The 23,983-nt window shown below is 40.7% G+C and overlaps 1 long non-coding RNA gene and 1 pseudogene across 2 annotated transcripts in view; both read left to right on the top strand.

Moving 5' to 3' along the window:
* LOC307183326 overlaps window positions 1-9,914 on the top strand; it is a 41,525-nt gene extending 31,611 nt beyond the window's left edge. The window contains exons 4-5 of the long non-coding RNA XR_013827444.1: window positions 4,369-4,546; window positions 9,748-9,914. This is a non-coding gene — a long non-coding RNA (uncharacterized lncRNA). The remainder of the gene's footprint in view (window positions 1-4,368; window positions 4,547-9,747) is intronic.
* A 13,172-nt stretch (window positions 9,915-23,086) lies between these two features.
* On the top strand, window positions 23,087-23,983 carry LOC307183576 (CCAAT/enhancer-binding protein gamma-like; annotated as a pseudogene). The gene has a single exon. The product of its transcript is annotated as a CCAAT/enhancer-binding protein gamma-like (transcript).

Below are 23,983 nucleotides of genomic sequence, written 5' to 3'. Positions count from 1 at the left end.
ATCAAGGGATCAATCCAAGAAGAAGATATAACAACTGTAAATATTTATGCACCCAACCTAGGAGCACCTCAATACATAAGGCAAATGCTAACAGCCATAAAAGGGGAAATTGACAGTAACACAATCATAGTAGGGGATTTTAACACCCCACTTTCACCAATGGACAGATCATCCAAAACGAAAATAAATATGAAACACAAGTGTTAAATGACACATTAAACAAGGTAGTCATAATTGATATTTATAGGACATTCCATCCAAAAACAACCGATATACATTCTTTTCAAGTGCTCATGGAACATAGAGCCATGCATAGATCATATCTTGGGTCACAAATCAAGCCTTGGTAAACTTAAGAAAATTGAAATTGTATCAAGTATCTTTTCTGACCACAACGCCATGAGACTAGATATAAATTACAGGAAAAAAACAGTTAAAAATAGAAACACATGGAGGCTAAACAATATGCTACTAAATAACAAAGAGATCACTGAAGAAACCAAAGAGGAAATACCTAGAAACAAATGACAATGAAAACACGATGACCAAAAACCTACGGGATGCAGCAAAAGCAGTTCTAAGAGGGAAGTTTAGAGCAATACAATCCTACCACAAGAAACAAGAAAAATCTCAAGTAAACAACCTAAACTTACACCTAAAACAATTAGAGAAAGAAGAACAAGAACCCCCGAAAGTTAGCAGAAGGAAAGAAATCATAAAGATCAGAGCAGAAATAAATGAAAAAAAAAAAAAAGAAGGAAACAATAGCAAAGATCAATAAAACTAAAAGTTGGTTTTTGAGAAGATAAACAAAATTGATAAACCATTAGCCAGACTCATCAAGAAAAAAGGCAGAAGACTCAAATCAACAGAATTAGAAATGAAAAAGGAGAAGTAACAACTGACACTGCAGAAATACAAAGGATCATGAGAGATTACTACAAGCAACTCTATGCCAATAAAATGGACAACCTGGAAGAAATGGACAAATTCTTAGAAAAGCACAACTTTCCAAGACTGAACCAGGAAGAAGTAAAAAATAGAAACAGACCAATCACAAGCACTGAAATTGAAACTGTGATTAAAAATCTTCCAACAAACAAAAGCTGAGGACCAGATGGCTTCACAGATGAATTGTATCAAACATTTAGAGAAGCGCAAACATCGATCCTTCTCTATCTCTTCCAGTATGTAGCAGAGGAAGCAACACTCCCAAACTCATTCTACAAGGCCAGCATCACCCTGATACCAAAGCCAGAAAAAGATGTTACAAAAAAAGAAAACTACAGGCCAATATCACTGATGAACATAGATGAAAAAATCCTCAAACAGAATCCAACAGCACATTAAAAGGATCACACACCATGATCAAGTGTGGTTTATCCCAGGAATGCAAAGATTCTTCAGTATATGCAAATCAATCAATGTGATACACCATATTAACAAACTGAAAGATTAAAAACCATATGATAATCTCGATAGATGCAGAAAAAGCTTTTGACAAAATTCAATACCCAGTTATGATAAAAACTCTCCACAAAGTAGGCATATAGGGAACCTACCTCAACACAATAAAGGCCATATACGACAAACCCACAGCCAACATCATTCTCAATGGTGAAAAACTGAAACCATTTCCTCTAAGATCAGGAACAAGACAAATTTGCCCACTCTCACTGATATTATTCAACATAGTTTTGTAAGTTTTAGCCACAGCACAGAAGAAAAAGAAATGAAAGGAATCCAAATCATAAAAGAAGAAGTGAAACTGTCACTGTTTGCAGATGACATGATACTATATAGAGAGAATCCTAAAGATGCTACCAGAAAACTACTAGTGCTAATCAGTGAATTTGGTAAAGTAGCAGGATAAAAATTAATACACAGAAATCTCTTTCATTCCTATACACTAATGATGAAAAATCTGAAAGCAAAATTAAGGAAACACTCCCATTTACCATTGCAACAAAAAGAATAAAATACCTAGCAATAAATCTACCCAAGGAGACAAAGATCTGTATGCAGAAAACTATAAGACACTGATGAAAGAAATTAAAGATGAGACAAAGAGATGGAGAGATATACCATGTTCTTGGATTGGAAGAATCAACATTGTGAAAATGACTCTACTACCCAAAGCAATCTACAGATTCAATGCAATCCCTATCAAACTACCAATGGCAGTTTTCACAGAACTAGAACAAAACATTTCACAATTTGTATGGAAACACAAACGACCCCAAATAGCCAAAACCATGTTGAAAAAGAAAAAACGAGCTGGAAGAATCAGGCTCCCTGACTTCAGACTATACTACAAAGCTACAGTAATCAAGACAGTATGGTACTAGCACAAAAACAGAAATATAGATCAATGGAACAGGATAGAAAGCCCAGAGATAAACCCATGCACATATGGTCACCTTATCTTTGATAAAGGAGGCAAGAATACACAATGGAGAAAAGACAGCCTCTTCAATAAGTGGTGCTGGGAAAACTGGACAGCTACATGTAAAAAAATGAAATGAGAACACTTCCTAACACCATACACAAAAATAAACTCAAAATGGATTAACGACCTAAATTTAAGGTCAGACACTATAAAACTCTTAGAGGAAAACTTAGGCAGAACACTGTATGACATAATTCACAGCAAGATCCTTTTTGACCCACCTCCTAGAGAAATGCAGATAAAACCAAAAATAAACAATTGGGACGTAATGAAACTTAAAAGCTTTTGCACAGCAAAGGAAACCATCATAAATAAGATCAAAAGACAACCCTCAGAATGGGAGAAAATATTTGCAAATGAAGCACCTGACAAAGGATTAATCTCCAAAATATACAAGCAGCCCATGGGGCTCAGTATCAAAAAAACAAACAACCAAATCCAAAAATGGGCAGAAGACCTAAATAGACATTTCTCCAAAGAAGATATACAGATTGCCACCAAACACATGAAAAGATGCTCCAGAAACTAACACACCATTGTAAAGCAATTATACCCCAATAAAGATGTTAAAAAAAAAAAAAAGATGCTCAACACCACTAATCATCAGAGAAATGCAAATCAAAATTACAATGAGATATTACCTTACACCACTCAGAATGGCCATCATCAAAAAAGTCTACCAACAATAAATACTGGAGAGGGTGTGGAGAAAAGGGAACCCTCTTGCACTGTTGGTGGGAATGTAAATTGATAGAGCCACTATGGAGAATAGTATGGAGGTTCCTTAAAAAACTAAAAATAGAACTACCTTATGACCCAGCAATCCCACTACTGGGCATATACCCTGCGAAAACCATAATTCAAAGAGTCATGTACCACAATGTTAACTGAAGCACTATTTACAATAGCAAGGACATGGAAGCAACCTTAGTGTCCATCAACAGATGAATGGATAAAGAAGATGTGGCACATATATACAATGGAATATTACTTGACATAAAAAGAAACAAAGTTGAGTTATTTGTAGTGAGGTAGATGGACCCAGAGTCTGTCATACAGAGTGAAGTAAATCAGAAAGAGAAAATCAAATACCGTACGCTAACACATATATATGGAATCTAAAAAAAAAAAAAAAGGTTCTGAAGAACCTAGGGGCAGTAGAGGAATAAAGACACAGATGTAGATAATGGACTTGAGGACACTGGGAGGGGGAAGGGTAAGCTGGGACGAAGTGAGAGAGTGGCATGGACATCTATATACTACCAAATGTAAAATAGATAGCTAGTGGGAAGCTGCCACATAGCACTGGGAGATCAGCTTGTTGCTTTGTGACCACCTAGAAGGGTGGGATAGGGAGGTTGGGAGGGAGATGCAAGAGCAAGGGGATATGCGGATATATGTATACGTATAGCTGATTTACTTTGTTATACAGCAGAATCTAACACACCATTGTGAAGCAATTATACTCCAATAAAGATGTTAAAAAACAAAAACAGAGCTAATTTGGACTTCCTCCATCCTCTGCCTTCTATGAAGGGAGTCATTAGCAGCCTTGCCATTAGGATCTTCAGAAAGGATTCGTGAGTAAAAAACAAAACAAAAAAGCGAAAAACTAACAAATTGAAACTAGATCTATAAATAGGCAATATAGGGCAAGCAGGGTAACTATAAACATTGGAGATATTACATTGTTCTGGAAAAAGAAGCCTAGTCAGGTCAGAAAATAATCAAGATTTTACTCTATGTGTCTCAACCCTCAGTAAAAGTCCTCCTCTTTTCTTCACCATTTCATTTGTCATGGTTCAGTAAATCCTCAGATAATTGCCTTCTCACAGTCTCTTTAACAACTCCTTTCTACTGTACTCAATTTGTGCCTAGTAACCTTAAGACATCTCTCTCTCTCTCTCTTTCTCTCTTAGGTTCATCGGATGTTACCAAAATGAACTTAGTCTTGGCTAATAAATGCAGTGTGACCCACATAAAAGGAAATATAAAGTTGAGAACCAGTACCACCAACTCTGAAGCCCTTGGAATTTTCTGGGAGTCCTCTTCATCCTTCTCACACAAGCCTCCGTCTGCCTCCTCATCCTCTGCTAGGTAAATGTTCCTGTCAAACATGAGATAAAAGATACTTTTAAGATTGCTTCCTAACCAGGTAGTGCACAGAATCTAATACTTCACCTTGAATGTATAGCATTTCAGTTGCACTGAGGTTTAAACAGGCTTGTATTGGTATGCTATAGGTATGCTTATATACCATAGGTATGCTTAATCATAGAATCTGACAGTGTTTCTACAGAAAAATGCATTCAGACTACTGAACGATTGAATTATAAATGAAATTCTGGAACACATTAATTGTACATATTATATAAAATAAGTAACCGGGTTAATTTTTTAAAGAGAAAACTTTCATATTGACTACATAAAGTTTAGAAACATTAAACAACATAGAATAACCTGAACAAAATAACAAAGATTAAAACGAAATTGCAAAATAAAATGCAAATGGTTGCAAAATGTCAACTCCTCTAAATTAATCTATAAATTTAGGCTAAACCATAAAAAGTTTAGCTCCAGTATTGTGGTGGTTGTGCATATTGCTTTTAAAACCAATGAAACTTATTGAGGTAAATTAAATGACTTTTACGTATTTTAAATAACATCCTCATAACCTATAAAAATGGTCTTTTTTATTTAAAATGACTCCACCTGGTTACATAAAACTTCAATTTTGGATTATTCAATCAAAATGCCATAATTATAATTTTTTTAAAAAAATTATTTATTATTTATTTATTTCTGGCTGCATTGGGTCTTAGTTGTGGCATGCGGGATCTTCATTGAGGTATGCGGGATCTTTCGTTGTGGTGCGCGGGCTTCTCTCTAGTTGTGGTGTGGGGTTTTCTCTTCTCTAGTTGTGGTGCGCAGGCTCCAGGGCACGTGGGCTCTGTAGTTTGTGGCACGCAGGCTCTTGTTGAGGCACTGAGCTCAGTAGTTGTGGTGCGCAGGCTTAGTTGCCCCGTGGCATGTGGGATCCTAGTTCCCCGACCAGGGATCGAACCTGCGTCCCCTACATCGGAAGGCAGATTCTTTACCACTGGACCACCAGGGAAGTCCCTATACTTATAATTATATTTAACAAATTCTAGAGTGTTCAGGGTAGTTGAACTAAGATGTTCATAAGCATTAATTACTCACAAAACATTTTTTTGGGGAAATATAATTCTATCAAACCTCAATAAGAGCAAAACTAGCATCCGTTAAATAACCGCAGTTAAACTAAAAAGAAATAAAATTATTTTTAAAAACAGAAAACAGATGCCCTGTTGTGGCTGTGGATGTTCAGGGGTCCCTGCTGTGAAAGCTGAATCAAACCTGCATGTCCTGTATACACTACCAAATGTCAAATAGATGGCTAGTGGGAAGCAGCCGCATAGCACAGGGAGATCAGCTCCGTGCTTTGTGTCCACCTCGAGGGGTGGGATAGGGAGGGTGGGAGGGAGGGAGACGCAAGAGGGAGGAGATATGGGGATATATGTATATGTATAGCTGATTCACTTTGTTATACAGAAGTAACTAACACACCATTGCAAAGCAATTATACTCCAATAAAGATGATAAAAAGAAAAGAATAAAGACTAGGTGATAAACAAAACAAAACAAAACAAAACGCCTGCATGTCTCCTGGCTCCTTGGGTCCTCACACTGTTACCCTTTTTCTTGAGGATTTGATTATCCAGCGGTTCCCCTGATCCTCTCGGGCCTCTGCCCAGGACTATATGTGAACTGCAGGGGCAAAAGGGCCACTTGGAAAAAGCTGGAATTTAAACTCTGTTTCCACCAATTTTGTCTATTATGATCTCCCCCCACCCCACCCCTCCCCACCTTAGCTCTTTGAGCTTTCTCTCAGTTGACAGAGCCGCCAACCATCTTTCTTGAGGTTTTTCTCACTGGAGATAATCTGCCCTTGATAGAAGGAAGTCATTCTTTCTCATTCTTTTTCCAGGTCTTCAGCCATCCCCGTGGATAAGTATTCAGCTGTTTTCATACAGTTTGGGAAGTTATTTTTTTCTTTATTTGCAAGTGGTAAATATCCTCCTCTACTAATTTTCTGCAAAGTTGCATTTCAGGTTCTTGGTGAAGTTCAGGAAGTATTTGCAATTTCAGCTGAAGCTTTTGAATCTCATTTTTAAGCTGAGAAAGTGAAAAGCCACTTCTTAGCTTAAAAGTTCACTGTCTTTCCTCCATGTCCTGAGCACTCCCAGCCTGGCCCCAAATATTCAGGCACTCTCTTAACCTGACCTCCTCTCCTTTGGGACCATCTTTTAGGAGTTCTCAATCCCCACCCCAAAAAAGCGTTAAAATAGTTAAACAAGGAAGCTCTTAGAGTGATGTGGCGCCAATGTAGTGGGGGCTTATGTAAGCAAACCAAAATTTAAGCCTGTAAATGCCTCAAGGTTACAAAATCAAAACGCTTAGGACAATCAATCACAAACAGCTGACTAGGCTTTAAGCTACAGGCAATCAAATAATTAATTTCTTTCTCCTGGCTCCTATCGGTGGAGCGCTCCTAATCACTGTGTTTTGGTGATGCTTGATTGGAATCTATTTCTGCGCAAATAAACCCTTAAACTTTTAAATATGCCTCAGTTTATCTTTTTTTTTTTTTTCGGTACGCGGGCCTCTCACTGTTGTGGTCTCTCCCGTTGCGGAGCACAGGCTCCGGACACGCAGGCTCAGCGGCCATGGCTCACGGGCCCAGCCGCTCCGCGGCATGTGGGATCTTCCCGGACCGGGGCACGAACCCGTGTCCCCTGCATTGGCAGGCGGACTCTCAACCACTGCGCCACCAGGGAAGCCCTTAGTTTATCTTTTAACACAAGTTATCAAAACGTTTCTTCCAACCATACATGGTTGTCTGGAAGAGGAGTTCTGGGTGGTTTTCTTCATCTTGTTATATTTCCTGATAGATTGGCACTCAAACTCTGCCCCAGGTGGTGCCCCTTAACTTGGCTGTGCTGTGGTGGTTCAGGCAGACCCTGCCCTACCTTTGATGGGGCTCCTTGGAGATCTCACTCCCTTCCGTCCGTCTCTGCCCACTTTCTTCTTAATGCTCACTCTCCCTGATCCACTGTCGTGTTCTTACATTTTTTTTCCTCACTAATCTCTCTTAGTGATCCCTGGATCTCCCATCAGAATGCCTCATGGCACTCACCACTGAGAAGGGAGTTGGTTCTCATCTTCCTGGGCTTTAGGGCACTTTTCACTCTTTGAATTTCACGGCTAGGTTAAGAGAGAGGCTTTTGGCTCTATGGAGGTTGAAGAAATGTAATTTCTATTGTATCTATTATTGTAAATTCAAATATAAATTTCATATTGTGCCTCAAATTAGTTCATTAATCTACCCTGCCTCTGAATTCTATTTGAAGACTGGGAATTGAGGTCTAGCCACTTTCCTGTATCTTGAATGTGAGAACAACTCAGATAAATCTGTTTGCAGCTGTTCCTGGAAAAATACTCTGCTATCTCCTCTGAGATTGTGTTAAATCTTCACGAATGGAGTTTACCCCTTTAATAAGAGCTTCTTCTACTTCATGGTAGATATTTTTATGACATAGATTCTTTCTCAAACTTGGCCTGGAGCTCTGGGAACCTGTGTTCTACCAGAGAGTCAGTCCAGGTTTTCCCATTTCCTCCATCTACCCAGTAGCTTTTCCTACTCCCCCACCCTTCCCTAGTCACAAGACAGTAACAATATTTAATTAGTCTATTTCTCTCCATAGTTAGAAGGTAGAAGCAGAAGTCTCAGGACTTTTCTGACTCAACAGTGATGCTTGCAGGAGGGGAGGGAGGGGAGAAGAGCCCTCACTAACCCTCCTCTGTTTCTTTTCTTGGTTGTCATCTTCTAAATTTATGACATAAGGTCATGGCTTTTCTCTTGTCTCGTTGTTGTTGTTGTGAACTTTTTGACTGCTTTCATCTATTCTTTTTTTGTTGTTGTTCATCTTACTAGCTTATAATATGGTGAGCTTCTGTGATCTGTTCATTATCGCCCATCTTTACCAAGAAGCATCAATAACAATTTGATTGTAAAGCAATTGTGCATATAGTTTGAAATGATTTAAGGGGATATAGTATTTTAATATCATTATAACTCCTACAAAATAATTTATACATTGGCTTCCTATGACACTGCATGATTCTCAGTTTGCTTCGTGTCACTGTCTCCTCAGCTACATGGCATGAATTAAGAACACTTCGTGTCCACTTCTTAATGACATTGCTGCAGAAGGGTGATTTCCAGTTCCATTTAAGCTGCTATCGTAATCCCTACAGAGTTTATATTAGGATTTTAAAGAGAGAATCTAGGTCAAACAGGAAGAAGTGACAAGCTGTGCCTTGACCCCTTTATCGGCTGCTCTGGATCCCACGGTGTGATTTCACTTTGCAATCAGGTCTCCATCAGGAGCTGCGCTGTTTATTTGCCAAAATATGCTGAACTTTCTCAAAGCCTTGTGCTTTGAGAAAGTTGTCTTATTTGGGACAGATAAGACAACAGTGGGAAATAAAATACCACTGAGAACCAAAAAGACTCATTTCAGCTTTAGGAACCAGAAATACTCAGAAACCTAAGTTATAATGGGCTCATAGACTCAGCTGAAGGGTTAAGCACCTCTAAACTGCTGGGCTGAACCAACCTCTTCATCTGAATCTTTAGGCCAAAACACTCAAAACCAGCTCCCAACAATAAAGCCTATTCCATCGTCACTGCTGAGAAATATTAAAAAATAATTGCCAAAAAAAGAAAAGAATGGGAAAGTAACCACATGGGAAACAAAAGGAGGTAAATTCCACCTGGATCCTTTTGTTCACTGAAGGAATCACAGAAAATCACAGAAAACCAGCTGCCCAGGGTTAGCAAGTGGTACAATAAAATGAACACTGGCAAAATAGCTGTATGGTCAGGCCATTCAAGATGACTCTTCTCTTACTCTCCGTGCATCCCCTGCTTGACCAGACCCGCCTTTACTCACATGACTATCCAGTCTTCTTAATTATAGGGCTTAATTGGTAACTGCCTACGTGCTTGCCCCGGCTCCAGCTGCTGGTTTCCCTGGTAACTGATGAGCCAACCTGACGTCACTTGCCCCTATAAATGGTAGCCTCCTCCTCCTGGCAGTAGTAGAGGTTCTTGCAGTCGCCTGCCCTACACGGTATAGCTCCATGACCTTTTGCTTCAAACTGGTAAGATTCCCTGTCCAGTAAACTGTTGATGTTTCTGTTGCTATTTCCAGGCTCCTCCTTCTGTCTCAAGTCTGGCAACTACAAGGCTTGTAGTTCTGTGAGGTGCAGCCCAACAATTGACGAGCCAGCCAGGAGGCCAAAGAGACCCCCATGAGCACCAAGACGTCAGGAAATAAGAACGGGGAATGGAAAGTTGCAGGGGGAACCCCGGTTTGGCTGTCCACTAGTAAGTGGGGCCCTGTGGTGGCTGTCCTTGAGGAAGGGGTGTCAGCAAGAGAGTCCAGAGGGTCATGGCCCGTCCAAATTGGGCTCCCAAGGTGTGGGACCTACTGAGAGCACTGAAGAAGGGGAAGATTGGGGTGAGGTCATAAAGGTCCTTATCCCACAGGATAGAGATGAAGAGCGGCTCCCTTCAGAGGAGAGGCAGCTGACTACCATGAGAGATGTCTTTCTCTTCCACCATATTGATGATATCCTGTTAACCTCAGAGTTCCTTTCTAGTATTAAAAGTAGCAGCCCTGCACTTGTGGCTTGTCTGATTGCACGGGGCTGGCTGGTGAATACAGACAAAATGCAAGGACCTGGATTATCTATCAAATACTTGGGTGTTATCTGGTCGGGTAAGACAAGCATAACCTAAACCATTACAGACACGGGCATTAGGGATATTAACGCAGGGCCAGGCTTGTGAATTGGATGTGGTCAGTTAACCAGAAAGGTTTGGTTTGGGCCTGTGGCAATGGCAAAGTGATGAAAGAGTCCCCTTGGGCTTCTGCTCTGAGCTGTGGAAGGAGGAAGAGTAAGGATGGTGTGATCGAGCGGCAGCTGCATGTGGGCTACAGTGTTACAACAGGTGGAAGACATTACAAAAGGCCCACCCAAGTCATCAGCAACTCAATAAAACCACTAGTTGGGGATCTGTAACAGCTGTGCGTGATGTATGGGATCCCCATGAACTTCAATAGCCACCAAGGAACCCACTTTACCAGCCAGGAAGTTCAGGCATGGAATGATAAAAATGACACACTGGCCTTTCCACCTGCCCTACAACCCCACTGCTGCCGGGCTAGCAGAAAGGGTGAGTGGGCTACTTAAACAACCATTGAGATGGAAACCTGCTCTCTCCACGTGTGGACGGGGAAGCTAATTCAAACCCTGTGAGCTATAACTGAAGAAGCCAGTGGCTACGCCATGTTAACCCAGAGGCAACTAGGCAATGGTCAACTGTCGGTCAGGACAATGATTCACTTTCACCCTTGCTGCAGGATCTACACCACTCCCCATCCCTCCCACAGCCCCCCACTGGGGGAACACACTATAAAATGGCCCTGGGATTGGCAGGTAAAGCCCCGGTGGTTTGGGTTTGCTGAATAGGGTTAGAAAGGGACTTAGAGATCTCACCTGGCTTCTACCTGGCTACACCCAAAACTACTATAGTAATCTGGGCCCCTTACTGGAGAGAGGTACCGTCACATTAACACTGTGGTCTGTTTACATATGTGGTCTCCAGTCCTCAGCCCCGGCTGTGGAGACTGAGGGTGGACAGGCGGTGTGGTACTGCAGGCCAGGACCAAACCACAGGCAGGGGTGGTATTTTCTCAGAGTGCTGTTACTGCTTGTAATTGGCTTAATGGTCATGATCTCCCCTGTATTGTGCCTGTCCAGCAACTCACATTTCATCCCTAGTCTGTCTGAGGACAAGGTGACAATGGTGGTCTCACTGCAAAGTGAGTCTGCTTGCTGGAGGAGCAGTAAGATGCCATGAAAAATCGACCCAGCTAATGTGACTACGTGGGGACGACTGAAGACTCTCCTCTTTCCTGTCCCGCATGCCAGGCGCCTGGCTCCAGAATTTTCCCACCTCTTGGAGAATCACTTTTTAGCATCCTAGGTATCTTACACTTGATACTCCGTAGCTGCTGTTGTTTGTATTGCATTTGTGGTATTTTGTTGCTGTGTACCTCTACATACCTGACCCCAGGGATATCGTGGAGGAGGGGCAGGCCAAACTGTAAGGGTTGTGCAGGGTGCGTAGGGGTGGAGTGTATCCTCAGGCCACTCAAGATGACTGTTCTCTTGCTCTCTATAAATCCCTCACAAGACTATCCAATCCTCTTAATGATAGGGCTTAATCAGTAACTGCCCAGGTGCTTGCCCACTGTCCCGGCCGCTGGTTTCTTTGGTAACTGATAAGCCAAACTGACTCCAATTTCACCTGTAAATGGTAGCCTCCTTCTCCCCGAGTAGCAAAGATTGCTTCTGTGTCCTTCCTGGTGTCTGCCATACACAGTGGGGTGTTACTCCAGGAGCTTCTGCTTCAGAGTGGTAAGATTCTCTATCCAATCAACTGTTGATAGTCTCTGTTGCTGTTTCCAGGCTCTTTCCTTGGTCTCCAGGCTGGGCAACAAGGCTTGCAGTCCTGTGGGGTGCAGCCCAACAATACCATATAACCAATTTTAGGGGGAAATGGGATTGAAAGATTTTTATGACTGGACCTGGGTTGTAAAAAGTTGAAGAAAATCCAACGTCATAATCCTTCCTTGGGGAAGGTTAGATATGGCTTGAAGTGCCAGCCTCCAAACCCTCAGACCAGAACTGCCTACATAAATTGTGGAGCCCTTGCACAAAAACTGTTTCAAGGCAGAACAGAGCATTAAACCAAGGACAGACCCTTCTGTATGTGGAGCCCTGTGCTTGTACACAGGTCACACACCCATGCAGCTGGCCTGCCTTCCGCTCCTGCATTCTTGCCCCACGGATTTTTACCTTTTTCTAGCTCCTCTTTTTTTGTCTTGAAAGTTTAGAGTCTGTAGCTGTGTGCTGGGAATGCTTGAGATGCAGAGGTGGAGGGAGGCGTGGCGCCCCCTGGTGACTTCTCCAAGCATTGCACAATCTCCTGAGAGGAACGCAAGCATCTTCCAGTTTCCGTCTTGGGCTTTGTCACAATCAGTTTTATAGCCATAGACCAGTGTAAACAATACTTTAAAACGAGCTCAGAAAATACTGTGTCTGTCAGCGAGCTATTCAGAAGGATACCAGTGAATTTAGTTATTCCAAATCTCTTTGTTTAGAGCCAAGCCTCCTCCCCTGATGCTTTCTGTTAGATTTGATGGAGTCAGGGAGAGTTGGCACACAAGGCAGGGTAAGACCACTAAGTCAATTCATTAAAAATAAAATCCACATGGGCCATCAATCTTCCAAAGTTAAGACTCAGTTTTGATTAAGGGTTGGCTCTAGATTGAGATAAGAATTAGAAATGCCTAACCTGAAACTCTGCAACAGTCTAGAGCCCGGGACAAGTTTGTGATGAGCTTTGAATATCGGGCTAAGGAACATAACGGTTATTTTGGTTAAGACATGTGGATGCCAGAGGATTGGCATGATCATACCTATGTTCTAGAAAGATAATTCTGGCGAGGCCAAAACTTATGGAAGAAGTTGAAGTTGGGAAATCAGACAATAAAAGTCTGAACTCTTCAAAAAAATAAGGGATATGTAGAAGTTGAATTCTTTTTCATTTTTTACTTGAAGTATAGTTGATTTACAATATTAGTTATACAACACAGTGACTCAAATTCTTAGGTTATATTCTACTTAAAGTTATTATAAAATGTTGGCTATGTTCCCTGTGCTGCAGTGTATCTTTGTAGCCTATTTTATATATAGTAGTTTGTACCTCTTAATCCTCTACCCCTATCTTGCCTCTCCCTACTGGCAACCACTAGTTTGTTTGCTAGATCTGTGAGTCGGTTTGTTTCATTATATACACTCATTTTGAGTTCACGTACAAGTGATAACATATAGTATTTTGTCTTTCTCTGACTTATTTCACTAAGCATAATACCCTCCATGACTAGCCATATTGTAAATGGTAAAACTTTATTGTTTATGCCTGCATAATACTCCATTGTGTATATATATCATATCTTTATTCATCTGTTGGTGGATACTTAGGTTGCTTCCGTGTCTTGGCTATAGTAAATGCTGCTATGAACACTGGGGTGCATGTATCTTTTTGAATTAGTGTTTTCATCTCCAGATATATACCCAGGAGTAGAATTGCTGGATCATATGGTATTCCTATTTTTAGATTTTTGAGGAATCTTCATATTGTTCTCAATAGTGGCTGTACCAATCTACATTTCCAACAACAGTGTAGGAGTGTTGCCTTTTGTAGAAGCTGAATTTTGGTGGTGGAATTTGGTGATGGAATGGGTATCTGGAAGTCAGAGTGGACATTTGGGGCTTAGATATTTTGTAACTTAGATCATCATATTTGCTGATGCCATTATTTGATATAGGGAGCATCAGCAAATCAGCCATTAAAATTCCTGATGGGGGTGGATTTGGGGGTCCTCCATTCTGCATAGTAAGACAGTAATAAACCAAGATACTTATCCTTTTTTTTTTTTTTTTTTTTTTTTTTTTTTTGCGGTATGCAGGCCTCTCACCGCTGTGGCGTCTCCCGTTGCGGAGCACAGGCTCCGGACGCGCAGGCTCAGCGGCCATGGCTCACGGGCCCAGCCGCTCCACGGCATGTGGGATCTTCCTGGACCGGGGCACGAACCCATGTCCCCTGCATTGGCAGGCGGACTCCCAACCACTGTGCCACCAGGGAAGCCCAAGATACTTATCCTTTTGACTTCCACCATTTTCAGTCACATCTTTAGAGATCTAGTTCATTATAACTTTTGAAATTATCAAGCAAAATTAAAAGTTAATTAGAAAATATCTTTAAAGCTAAAATAACTAAAATATAGCTAGATATAGCTATATTTTATAGCTAGATAACTAGAATATAGCTGAGACAGATTATCTTCCAAAGAGTCCTGATAAAAGCTGTGATAATGTAAAGTATTATGCTATGCATAATACTATGTAGAGAACTCTAGCAGAATGGGTGCCTTCCTCAATTTGGGGTAAAAAGTTTGAATTCTGTAATCCCATACTCATTGTGATGGTAATGAGATTTTCTTTACAGAACCTTCTGATGGCTCTGTAATCTCACAAGTTTAGAATACCAAGCTATATAGTAACAATATTTTCCTAAGTTTGAGTTGAGAGGAAAATTACCAGGATTTGAGACCTCCAGAAACATAAAAAATCCTTAATGATGGTGGAGACTTTTTTTTTTCCTCTCTCTTCATCTTCCAGAGGGAGCCCCCTGAGCCTGTAATTCTGAACCCATACACTGATTAAACCCAACTTCACTGGTACAGGTTTTAAATTCTAAGTTTTTAAAACAAAGTTTAAAAGTTTCAAAAACTAGAATAAAGCTTTTGATTGATGTGGCCTAAAAACTCTATCCTGTGATGCTCTTGTAATTTCTTTTTCAAATGTTTGTGGTTATAGAAGGAATGTACTTTAATTCGTGATGAGTCTGTGAGAAATCTGTCTTATATGTGCATTGTTCAAATGTGCAAGGATGTTTTTGGGTTTTCACAATGACTGAAGACCTTATTAGAATTAGTATCTGGAAACCAAAGGTACATCCTATAATGCGGGGACAGATGTATACCTGAAATCCTGGATAACTGTAGGATTCTTTGTTTTTAAAAATATTACCAGAATATATGCAGCTGTACTGTGTATGTATAACCCTGTTGTACTGTTCCCCTGGCATATACATGCTCTCTCAATATTCAGGGTTTCTTTATATCTCCTCCAGTTTCTAGATGGTCCAGTTGCTATTGCTGCAAAACAAACTACCCCCAAACTTAGTAATACACCAACCCTTTTGGTATAGTTCACATAATCAGTAGATCAGAAATTTGGACAGGGCTTGGCCGAGCAATTCTTTCGCTTCTTGTATCTTCGATTGAAGTCATTCCATGGTACCCAACTGTTGGATAGGCTGGTGTGCAGGGCAAAAGATGATGTCCCTGCTCTTCTGGCTTCCTGACAGTGGTGGCTGGAAGGCTGGGCTTAGCTGGTACTATTGTCTAGAGTGCCTACACATGATGTCTCCTGCATGGTGGTCTCAGTGTTGTCAGAGTTCTTATGTGGTGGTGGGCTTTTCTGAAAGGAGTTGTCCCAGGAGAGCTGGGAGGAAGGTGTATCACCTTTTGTGACTTAGTGTTCAAAACCATACAGTGTCACTTCTAGCACATACTATTGGTTGAAGCAGTCACAAACGCACCAGATTCAAAGCATGGAAATAGATTTCTATCTTTTAAAGGGATAAGCATCAAAAAATTTGTGGCCATTTTTATAAACTACAACTTGAATTTATTCATTTAATATTGAGTGTGTAATACACGCTAAATACCCTGCTGGGCTTAGGGACAGTGAACACAGGAAATAAAACACCCTCATATTAGGTGGGAGAAAGGCATGAAAACAGAATGGCACAAATAACTACACAATAAAAGTAAGTGCTGTGAAGAGCTAACCTGGTCTGGGGCTCAAGGAAAGAATTTCCTGTAAAAAGCATGTTTCAGCTGAGATCTGAAGGATGAGCAGAATGTAGCCAAGCTGCAGAGGGGAGGAGCAGACATTCAGCGTGAAGGAAGGTGGCCCGGGAAGGCACAAGGTGTTCAAGCAACAGAGAAATGCTATATGGCTGGACATTGAGAGTAAGGTGGAAGTGACCCATGTCTTGTATCCTTTTTACAGGAGTTTGTAAGTTATCACAGAAGAAATGACAAATGTTTTTATCAGGTAAGTTGAGACCTGATCAGATCTGAAGTTTTACTGTAACGTTTTTGCTTGCTTTGGGCCCCAAGTGAAGGGAGTTGTCTTACTCATAATCAGTTTATAGCACAGCATCAGTGATGCATGCCAGGCCCTTTTCCTCTTTTTATATCTTTTCCCCTTCATCTTCCTGCTTCTATTTCCCTTCTTCCCTTCCTCCTTTAGAGGCTGCTACTCTAAAGTGATTAACATAAATCCTTGGCAAGGTATGTATCATTCAAAGATATGGTGTAATTTATATATTAGGTGTGCCTTACATTCACATAGAGTATTATGTGCTAGCTCTTGTTTTGTCTCTCTTTTTCACATTCAACATTTTATCCCCAAAGTGTATACTTGAGGTAGTGGTTAAAAGCATGACCTCTCAAAACTAGGATTTCTCCATTTAAATCCTGGTTCTGCCACTTTTTAGCTGTGTGATCTTTTTTTTTCTTTGCGGTACGCGGGCCTCTCACTGTTGCGGCCTCTCCCGTTGCGGAGCACAGGCTCAGGATGCGCAGGCTCAGCGGCCATGGCTCACGGGCCCAGCCGCTCCGCGGCATGTGGGATCTTCCCGGACCAGGGCACGAAACCGCGTCCCCTGCATCGGCAGGCGGACTCTCAACCACTGCGCCACTAGGAAAGCCCTCTCCATACCTCAGTGTCCACATTTAGGAATATGATAATGGAGCATTGGGTTGAATACAGGTGGTGCAGATAAACAAAGGGCATGGCAAACAGTAAGTGATGTTAGCTAGTATTATCAGTCAATGTTAGCTCGTATTATCATTCCCTAGTAGTTAACTAAATATTTGCTATCATCATCTAGTTCATTGCTTCTGACCACTGAATAGGATTGTCATATGCCTCCACCCCATTTGGTTTATGTAGTTCCTTGATGATGGACAACAGACTCCAATTCTGTTATACCAGTTCTCCCTTATAAACCTATACAAGAGTTTCACTGAAGAACACACAAGTAATACTGGCAAGTCGCGGGGTGTGTGCCTACCCATTCCACTAAATACTGCTGAATTGATCTCTAGGATGGCTATGGTAGTTTATACTCACCTAACTGATCGGGGTACGAAAGCCTGGACATCTTAGGACAGTTCAGGACAATCTTGAATATTCTGTAACTCTCTGGGGGATGGGGGCAGGGGAGACGAGGCTTTCTCGGCCTGCATTGAATCTTCACTTCTTGTTCTGCCCACTCCTGCTTCCTCCTCCCTGCCACAGATGTTGGTCCCTAGGGCACTCCTAAGAAATATTCTGCATGCTAAACTTTGCGTCCTGCAGAACCCAACCTGAGACTTCATGCTATTTTTCAACTGAATTTTAAAACCTGATTCTATGCAATTATGTTAAATTACTTGAATGCTCAATCTCAAAATGCTACAACGTGCCACTGAGAAGACCACCTAATTTTGTCACACCATTGAAACGATTGTTTTTAGGAAAATACATTCTATTCTTTTTGTTCCGCTTCCGCTATTTTTGAAAACCTAGTTTCTCCCTGCAGCTCTATTAAAGGAAGTAAAACATTGAAGGGTAGCAGAATATGCCACCCCAAATTATGCTTCTTTGGCATAAGATTATTTTGAACTGATTATTTTGAGAAACTGCAGACACAGGAGAAGCTCTAGAACCAGTAGAAGTTACGCTTTTGTAAGAGTAATTTACATTAGAAAGGGGGCCTGTACTAGGAACAGAGTTATTACCAGAGATAAGTCACCTGGGGTGCTTACCTACAAGGCAAGGCAACGTTTGTTTGACAAATATTTCATTTCCTCTTTTCACCTTCCCGTGAATTGCCTTCTCTCCCTTTTGAAACGCAGACCTCTATCACTTTCATTAGGTCAGGATGTTATTATAAGCCTCAATAGTCTGGCTGCCTTTTGAGTCTCACATCTTCGGAATGCTCCTGTGTGTTAAGTACATAATTAAAATAGTGTTTTTCTCCTGTTTATCTGTTATGCCAATTCAGTTCTTAAGTCAGACACAGAACCTAGAAGGGTAGAATGGAAAAGTTTTCCTTCCCAACAATATTAACAGGCTAAAAATGGATTTTCTGACTCTAGCAAGGGTACTATGTTTATCAAAACTGACATTCCTTGTTTGTAAGGAGTCATCTACAAGTCAGTGAGTTATATTTCTGATACTGATCTAAAAGAAAATACAGATCTTCCTTGACTTACGGTGGGGTTATATCCCAATGAACTCATTGTAAATCAAAAATTTCCCGAGTTGAAAATGCATCTCACACACCTACTAAACATCATAGCTTAGCCTAGTCTACCTTAAAGATGCTGACAGCTAAAAATTTTCACCTGCGCTCTGGTTCTATAAGAATCAAGTCACTAGCCACTGCAGTTGCTGACTTTTGGCACACCCTGAAAGGAGTTCAGGGAGAGGAGGAATGAGGTACTCTGTGCTCTGAGAAAAACTGGCAGAACAGGGCTTTTGACAGTTAAATACTTTCAGCAGGAGATTTTATGAGCCCAAATTCTTGCATCTTCTCATATCTAGAAGAACGCTAAAATCATTAACAGACATCTGCCCCTTGTGACTAGCAGCAAGCTTCTTGTGACTAGCAACATTCTACCAAAATGTGTGCTTGATCGCACGTATCCCCCTTCACTAAAATTATATACTGACCACGCTCCCACCTCTTCCGAGCAGTTCCTCAGAACTATCTGAGGGGCTGTCTCCTGGGCTTTAGTCCTCATTTTGTCCAAATAAAACTTAAACTCATGTGCTTTCTTTTTTTTTTTTTTTTCAGTCAACAGTTTGGCAACTAATGAAGGGACCCAGAGCAGTCTTCTCTCCTTTGCTTGAACTCTATGAGGAACCAGAGTTTGGTACCAGCAGAGGCCTCTTGTGCCCATTCACCTCCCTCAGAGAGTCTAGACGAATTTGGGTGAGTCTCTCTTCCCTGGCTCTCGGCTCTCCCATATTGGTTGATATCCTGAGTTTTATCTGGCAGTATGTAACAGTCCTTGGCCCCTCAGGTGAAAGACACTGTTGAGGGGTGTGCCCACCCAGCTGAAAGATACCAGGGAAGGCGTCCACCCCATTGAAAGACACTGAGCTGTCTGGGCTGAGTGGTTAGGTAGAAGGCTGATCTGACACCTCTCCTGAATTTGGCTGCTTTACTGAGTTTGTTGGGATAAAAGTGAAGATATTACATGAGAGCTTTGCTCTGAAGAAGGAGGATAAGACTGCTTCCGGTTGGTTACGACTTTCTCAGGAAACTGAGAAATTTATGGGAGTGGTGGAGGCAGAATCCTCACACTGTGCAGTGGTCCCACAGGGCAACCTGTCTATTAATTAAAAGACGTGCTCATCCAGGGATCATGTATAAGAATTGGCCATTCAATGATCTGAGTACCAACGGTGGTCTTAGACGACCAAAGGGAGAAACTGAGACACGTAAGAGGGCTGCGATGACTCCAGAGCGGCGCCTAGAGGAGTTAAGCTCACAAGCAGCACACTGGCCCACATACAATCTCATTAGTAGATTTTATCCCCAACAAATTCAACTTTAAGATGGGAAATAGAGCTCTCAAACAGAAACAAGGGGTGTCAGAAAGCCAGCCTCTGACCAACACCCCAGCCAAGTTTATAAACAAAACTTACTCTTACAAGCACTTACCTAATTGGGCATTAAAGGAGAATCTTGCCCAGAAAATGGCCAAAGTGGACTCTATAGCAGACACAGTTGTTAGAGAAAGCTGGCATGATAAAACACCTTTCCAGAATTCTGACCCTGAGGGAACAAGTCTTTCTAGGAAAACTTGCTTTTCTCTCCCAGTGCCTTGAGATGTAAATGTTCTACCAGGGTTCTCAGGAATACTTACCTAGACTACTGTAATTCCTGAGACTGAGGGAAACAACGGGGTGGGGGGGGACGAGGCCTTTTCAAATTTAACTTATTCCAAATGTTATTTATAAACGAATGAGTTTTATATTGTAATGCCTAATTCATGACTAAATTTTAAAGTGAAGTTGAGACCTCTGCTTGTGTCTTTCCATATGTCTATGTGTGCATTATAAATATGTCTTTACCTTTGGATGGTATTATCAAAATTAATTTGGAAATGAGCTCTACTTAATTGGCTTAAAGGAAATTAAGTGCTTATATGAATTCTCAGAAATATAAAAGGAAACTGCCAGAATGAATTTCAGGTTCACACGAACTGGGAAATATTCATTGTTAATACCTGGTATTAAAGTTTGTCAATTTAATTAGTATAGACATGTCTTTAGAATCATCAATATTAAGTATAATACTTTTACTGTATCTAGGTTTAATAGAAGTCAAATAAGATCTTGGATGTGTTGCAGATTTGTCAGCAAGAAAAAACTTGATATGATTTTTATTAAAAAAATGTAAATGAAGTAAGAGCTTTTGGGTAAATGTCTTAGGAGTAATTATGTTTTAGGAATGTCTACTTAAAAATAATCTCTCCAGATATTTGGTAACTTGAAATTTTAGAGTTGTGCTAATTTAAATGAGGAAAGTTTATTGAATAGCTAGGTCATTCCCAAATAACATGAGGTACTGAAACACTAATTACTAAACATTGGCTTGTATTTACAGAGAAACTAAAGATATTTAAGACTATTGATAAATATGGTGCCACATGAGATTTTCTATAAGAAAGCACATATTTTTAGAAATTATTATTGGTATTTATGTTTGCCAATCTATAGAATACTAACATAAAAGACAGTTCATATTTGCTTGATCCTTAGTTTTCACTAGAAATTAAGGTTTTGAAGAGTTGAGTATTCTAGTTTAAATATGTAATTAAAGCTACCAGAAATAATTAGAGAAATATTTCAGTATACAGTAGCAAAGTAGGATGTGGGTTTTCAGTAAAAGAGGGTATGAAGAATAGAATTGCATTTTGTTAAGGGAAAAGAAAGTAATTTTGTCCTAGAGATGGTTGTTTCTGCATGGGAAAAAAATAAGAGACAAACTAATACTGATACAGAAAGTTATGGAAAGTTCGTGGAAAGGGACCCCAAGAAAAGAGTTTTGTGCAACGTCAGGATTGGCTAAGTTTAGAATAAATTTAATTAAGTAAATGAATTGTTATTAAAAGTAGGCTGATGCAAGACTGGAGTTCAGTTTTCTTTCTGTTAAGAAAACAAAGTTGTTTTTTGACCATTGAACTGCTTTTATAACAGAACTTAAGTTTCTTTACCTTTTAGAGTTTATCTTTTAAGTGATCTGTTCTGTATTTTCCTTTGAAATCTTTTGTCACATTGCTTAAGTGAATATGTATTGTTTCACAGTGATCTATGGTCCTATTTGACCAAGTGTTTTAAAACCTTTCTGACATTTTTTGACAAACTTCCCAAATCAAATTCCAGTGAAGTTCCTTTGACCTCTAACTAACTTTTGGGATATTCCAAAAGGGTCCCTGAAACCTCCCAAAGACAGATATTAAACTAATTAGGTTCATTTAGTACATTAATTACATGAGAAGCATTGTCAAATGAGTAATAAATCTTCTTAGGTTACGTTGTATGGGTAAATGTTACTAATATAGATATTCTAGAAATTATATGGAATTCCTAAAAATCAGTAGGCCTTGGTAAAGTATTATCAGTCATAATTCTAGTTATCTTAAAATGTTTTATGTCATAGCAGTAACCAAGTTTCTTTGTCAACTGCATGGTAATTAGGTCTTTAACTGTGCCTTAAGTCTTGTCATTCATAGACCGTTACTGTTTTACTCTGATGCCCTTGCAAAAATGCTTCCTCAAGAATATTCATAGCAAGAATATGCACTTTTTGACAAGTGCAGGCTTCTGATAACTTTCAGATTATACTGCTGATGGGTAAGAAATTAAAGAATTCTAATGGAAAATCTCTTGGCTTCATAAACTTAACAAGGATTAGTTACATGAGACAGTGAACTGGTGAATATGGTTATAATTTTTTATGACTTCTGTCTGAAATATTATTGGCTTTTAATCTTTATTTTTCCAGCTATAAGGAACCCTTCCCCTTAAGCTAATTATGACTTACATCAATTTAGTAAATTATACCTTTGTAAGCAGAATTGAAACATATATCCTTTCTCTCTACCTGATCCCTCCAGAGATTGGAAACTCGTGGATTACCAGCACGTTTATCAGGTAAATTAGGAAGGCCACCTCCTAACAGGTGCAGGAATCTCAAGATATTTTGAGGACCTTGAAAAGGGAGAAATTCACTCAAAAATTTCCAAGGCAAAATCAGTGACAAGCCCCTGGCATAGCTTTCCTACCCTTGAAAGGCCTTTTAAAAATTTGAGATTGCTTAAAAAGTTCCAACAAAGCCAACTTTAAAAGAACCTATATGATCAATTACACTTGTATAGATCATCAGGCCAGGTTTATTGAAACCAGACTTATTTTGCAAACAAATTAGTCTTATTTTGGCTATATTTTGTAGAAATGAGGGTAATTTTAGAAAAAGATCGTTTCAGTGGACATTAAATTATAGTTTTGTTAGTTGAGGTCTGTATTTACTAAGACTCACTTCCCTGTAGCTCCTTGCTGTTACATTATTGTAAAGTTTTATTGAATTATTTTAAGGACACTCTAAGTTTGCTTCTGAAGTTTACCTCATTAATCTATCTTTGGATGAAGATAAGATGTCCCTGGTGCGCACACGGGCCCCGGCGGGGAGGCGAAGCGGGTGGCGGCTGCGGAACCGGCAAAGGCTGCCTGTTTCATAACCATCACTCCTTGCTGACTCGCGGGCTGCGAGGCCTGGATTGGGTCGGGCTGCGAGGCCAGGGTCGGGTCGGGCTGCGCCGTGAGGGCTGCTTGGAGTGGAGGCCGCTTGGGGGCTGGCGGGCTGGAGGACTGTTGAACACGGGTTGGAGGAACGTGCAGCAACCATGAGTTGAACAGGACAGAGGAGGGCAAAAAATAAAGTGCTTCGTTAGCATGCTTGGAGGGAACACAGTAAGGAAAATTGTCAGCAGAGGTGTCTAGATGGAGAGGATGGAAATGCATGTTTGAGGGGAAGGAGAATCTGTTCTTCCAACGCAGATGGGCAGTACCCTCAGGGGTTCAGGTACATGTGCTGATTTTTTGGCACTTTAGTGTGGAAACCATTGATCACCTTGTCCTCATTTCTACTAGTTCTGTGTTGTCGAGGGAGCGTGCCCAAATGAGCAAGGTATCGCAGCAGAACAGTACCCCGGGCGTGAATGGAATAAGTGTCATTCATACTCAGGCTCCTGCCAGCGGTTTACAGCAGGTTCCTCAGCTGGGGCCCGCCGGCCCTGGGGGCGGAGGCAGACCTGTGCCTCCTAGCAAGCAGAGCAAAAGGAGTTTGCCCGTGGATCGCAACCGTGACGTCAGCGCAGAGAGAGGAACAGCATGGCGGTGAAAAAGCCTGTTGAAAAGCCAGCTGAAAGCGCAGGATACGCTGCAGAGAGTGAATCAGCTCAAGGAAGAGAATGAACGGTTGGAAGCAAAAAGTAAATTGCTAAGGAATTAAGTGTACTGAAAGATTTATTTCTTGAGCATGCACAAAACCTCGCAGATAATGTGCAACCCAGTAGCACTGAAAATATGACAAATTCTGATAATGCAGGACAGTAA

This window comes from Stenella coeruleoalba (assembly GCF_951394435.1).
Source record: "Stenella coeruleoalba genome assembly, chromosome: 3".
Lineage (NCBI taxonomy): Eukaryota > Metazoa > Chordata > Mammalia > Artiodactyla > Delphinidae > Stenella > Stenella coeruleoalba.
Note: the sequence above shows the minus strand (reverse complement) of the source record. Positions and strands in the feature narration are given on the sequence as shown.